A 4,801-nucleotide genomic window follows, 5' to 3' on the forward strand; every position below is an offset into this window, starting at 1 on the left:
AAATGGTTGATTAAATCTGGTTTATAGCTAGATAAACCTCTAACTTGTTTAACAGTTGCATCAAATAGACCACTTTCGAGTTCATCCGTCACCGGAAAAAAACTCGTCAATTATACACGCCTTTGTGACGTCATTTACCAGATAGAGGGGCTCGCCTGTATCCCTGCACTATAAGCGTTCATCAAGCGTCTTAGTGATGGTCATTGTGCAGGATAAACTAGGAATAAAGTTTGTTCAGTAGGTACCTAATCACAATTCCCTAATGACATCGGTGCAGATTGTCAATTATGAGAATTTAATTTGCCGAATAATCCGTGCAATATCGCTTTATAGTTTTTCAACCACTCGCTAAACATTCAATCGGAAGTCACGACGCACCTAAACGCACGAGTGACGTTCACTAAAACCAAAGTTTTTGACGGAAATGCATCGAACTCGAAAGTTGTCTATTCAATTATACTGGCAACGATTCGTGTACATAACAAACAGACATAATAGGTAAAGATGTCAAAATAAGGGTACTGCAGTTAATATTGTGTTATAATCTTAATCAATTTTAAAAACACACAAATATATAACAGAGAAGCACAAATAGCATATAGTCAAAGCACATAAGCAAATGTTAAAAACAAGAATAAAAAACATGTACCATAGCACAATAACACAATGACGGGATTAATAAGCCACGTCATATGTATCAAAGAAACACAAAAAGGCATTTTAACAAAACAGATGAGCTAAAATGAAAGACAAAAATGCAAAATAATATCATAGAACAATAACACAATGACGGGATGTTTAAGAACAGAGCCACGTCATATGTATCAAACAGACTAAAACTGGGAAAGTAATATTCATGAAGACTAATAAAGGAATACTATAACACGTTCAACAACGTCAATACCTAGAATCTACACTCAAAGACCATCGTGAATCATTTGTGAAGTTGATATTGAATATTTATCAACAAGGATTGGTACCTTACGATGAACTTTTTAGCTCACCGGTGCCAGCAGAGCCCTTTGTGAGTTTGTGTCATCACTTGGCGTCCGTCGTTGTCTGTCGTCGTAAACTATTTAAAAATTCTTCTCTGATACTACTTGCCAAAAATACGTTCAAATTTTAACTAAAATGTTCCTTACGACTGTATCCACAGTTTTGATCCGTAGACAAACATGGCCGCCATGGCTAAAAATAGAACATAGGGGTCAAATGCAGTTTTTTGCTTATATCTCAAAAACTAAAGCTTTTAGAGCAAATCTGAAAGCGGTAAAATTGTTTCATTGGTCAACATCTAGCAGCCCTTAAATGTTCAGACGAATCGAACAATCGAATGTCGGGGTGCTGCCACTAAATTGGTTGTTTTAAAAATGTTTGCACTTTTTTGTTATTTCTTGAACATTATTATAGATAGATATAAAAAGTAAACAGCAATAATGTTCAACAAAGTCAGATCTACAAAACTCTATATATGATTGAAATTGCAAATTGACCCCAAGGAGTCGTTGTCCTTTAAAGGCAATTGTATACAATTTGTTCATTAAGTGTTCTTACATTTAAAAATCTTCTCCTCTGAAACTATTGTGCCTAATACTTCTTAACTTTAAATATATGTTCCTTGAGGATTCTAGTGTATGAATGAATTGTATCATAATGTTGATCCATCGAAAAACATGGCCGCCATTGCTAAAAATCGAACATTGGGGTCAAATGCAGTTTTGGCTTATATCTCAGAAACTAAAGCATTTAGAGGAAATCTGACATGGGGTAAAATGTTCAAATGGCCAAGTTATTATCAGCCGTGAAATTTCCAGACAAACCGAACAACCACTAAATTGGTTATTTAAAGGAAATTTTGCAGTTTTTTATTATCATCTTGAATATTATTGATAACAAAATTCAGTAAAATAAGACCTACAAAAAGTAAGTTGACCAAAGTTGTCAATTGACCCCTTAAAAAGTTATTGCCCTTTAATGACAATTTTACACCAGTTGTTTATGTTCTTGAACTTTAAAAATCTTCTCAAATGAATCTAGTATACATTTTGTATTTTATTTCCTTGTACGTCAAGAAACATAGAAACTATGGCTAAAATGAACTAATTGGTAAAATGAAACATACTATAAACATTTAATTAGCATTTTTAAGCCACTCATTAATATATATTAAAAGCAAAAGTAATCATTTATGAAAGCTTGAAACAAAACAATAACAGGTGAGCGATTCAGGTTCCTGAAAACCTTATGTTTTAACATACCCCCAGATCATCAACTCTCTGTTCGGACGTTTTACAAAGTCTGAATACGAGCTGCAATCTGTTGAATACTAATAAGTTGGAAAATATATATCCCATGTGCAGGTTTATTTGGTTGGTGTTTTGCTACTAAGGTGGGGGAAAGTGATAATTTCAAAATTAAAATCGTCTCGTTTGTAATAAATTTTGGTACTGAGTTTACCGTGAATGTCGAAATCGAGGTATAAGTATAAAAATGAGGTGGAGGAAGTCGTGTCTTTTGTTCCTTTAATTTTAGTTCTGGAGGATAGCGCCTGGGAAGATGGGTTTGGTTGAGAGTTTCATTTATCTGTTAAACATCTGGAGTAAATGTGGTAATTGAAATCAAGGAAACGGACACGTAACAAAAAAGATACTAGTACTCCTTTCGCATGCAGGAATTTCTCAAATGTTTTGTTAGATGGAATTAGCACGTAATCTCTGACTTATCTTCGTCGTTAGTTGAATAATAAAATTATCATGGCCATTTCTGTTTCATGTGATCTCTGTTCAATGTAGTTTTCTTTTAGAATCTGTTAACACTGTCTACCTTCCGTTTTTATTAACTTATTCCATCACGGTTTCTGTGCCGTGTGATTGTTGAAGGTCTGAAGAGATGAATCATGTTAAGGTCACTGCATACGTAAAAAGATGTAGGGACTTAGCTTAAGAGAAAAACTCAATTGCAGTACATTTTTTCTTGCAGATCTGGATATAATAAGAAATGTTCTGTTTTTTAAAAGTTTATATACAAATGTTTTATGATAAAAAAAAAATAGCCATTCTAGTTTCATTATCATATCAATCTTTTGTTCAAGTTTATATTTAAATTTAAAGAATCGAACGACTTTTACAATTTGAGACGATGTGAACTTTCAAAGATATGTGTAAATTGAAGCTATACAGTTCTAACATGATTTTAGGTTTTCTATATTCATAATCATTATCAATTTCAGGACAGGTTAGTATCTAATTAACATGCGACTAAATCAATTCACTCTTATGTTGCAATTATATAAGTTTACCATCATCATCAACCAACTTAATTCAAATAATATGATAGAAAATAGGCATATTTCAGCCTTCTTTTTTACTAAATCATAAGTTGTTTAACATTGTCAACGTATTATATGTACTACGATCAAAACATTCAAATTGTTTTCAACAGGTCCTTATTATGAACTATGGAATATGAACTAGAAAGAAAATTTCGAAGTCTTCAAATTGATCCATTTTATAGAAATATGGTGAACATGGTAAAATCTTGTTGTTATTAAATTAACACAAACCCACTTATTCATGGGATGACATCAATATTTCGGAGGTTTTATTTTGATTTGCTTTTATATATAAGTATGGACAAAGTTGTTTTAAAATTGGTGGCATATAGTTGTTAATGTCTGTGGCATTTGGTTTCTTGTAGAGAGTTGTCTCATTGGCAATCATACCACATCTTTTTTATTTATATCTATGATTTTTTTCACAGTTGATGGTACTACTCTCATTACGTTTACTAGTATACTTTTAAACTTTTTTCCAATGTTGCGACATAAAACAAAAGACAAGTTAGATTTACGGAATGATAAAGCATTTTGTATATTTTCCTATTCCTTAACCCTTTATAACTTATCATAAGAGGCAGTCGTTTTAGTTTCTGGAGCATAGTTGTCTCATTGGCAATCATGCAACCTATTCATTTATAAATATGTAGAGGTCAAAAGAGGTCAAAAGAGGTCTCCAAGCGCAACATAGACAAGCACTTTGTACCTGTTACCATGTTAGCTCCACATCGCTCCCTTATCTAAACCACATACTTGTTTGGAGTTGAACAGCTTATTCTTTTTAATTTGCTTATAACCAAGATTAAACTTTCGAATCTTTAAATAGATGCTACTTATAACCTTGAAAGTAAGAAGAAAAATACTGATGGTCAATTTGGTGCGTTATTGCAATTGCATATGTTGTACAACTAGTATCTATAATATTATTTGCGTAATATTTCGTTACGATTTTGTTGCTAACAAGCATTTAAGACGATTTCTGTTTCACCTCAAATTATTTTTAGCAATTTATAATTTGATTGTACGAATATTTGGTCGCTTTATTGCCATGCATGACGTAATTCGTTTTATATGTTACCTTATTAAGAATAAATCAATTGTGTGTGTATATTTATAGTAACATGCATCGACAATGTATTAACATTAACATGATTAATATCAATTACTGTAAACTGCTCCTTATTGTTTTTACATGTAGAAAGGAAATAACACGAAACAATTATTAAACAGGCGTTAATACATGCATTTACAACAAACCAATTCATAATTATGTTAAATTGTGTAATTTTTTATTGTCAAACGATAAAATCATAAAATATATTCTTAGAATAAACCGGAAAGAAATAGTGCACGTGTACGTTTTTACACTCATTCCCGTCTAAAAAGTTGAAACTGACAAGAGTTAATTTGGGAAATGTATTATATCAATCCTCATTTAAAAACTATTCGGTCATGCTTATGAAATGT

The sequence above is a fragment of the Mytilus edulis genome, chromosome 1 (assembly GCF_963676685.1).
Source record: "Mytilus edulis chromosome 1, xbMytEdul2.2, whole genome shotgun sequence".
Taxonomy (NCBI): Eukaryota; Metazoa; Mollusca; class Bivalvia; order Mytilida; family Mytilidae; genus Mytilus; species Mytilus edulis.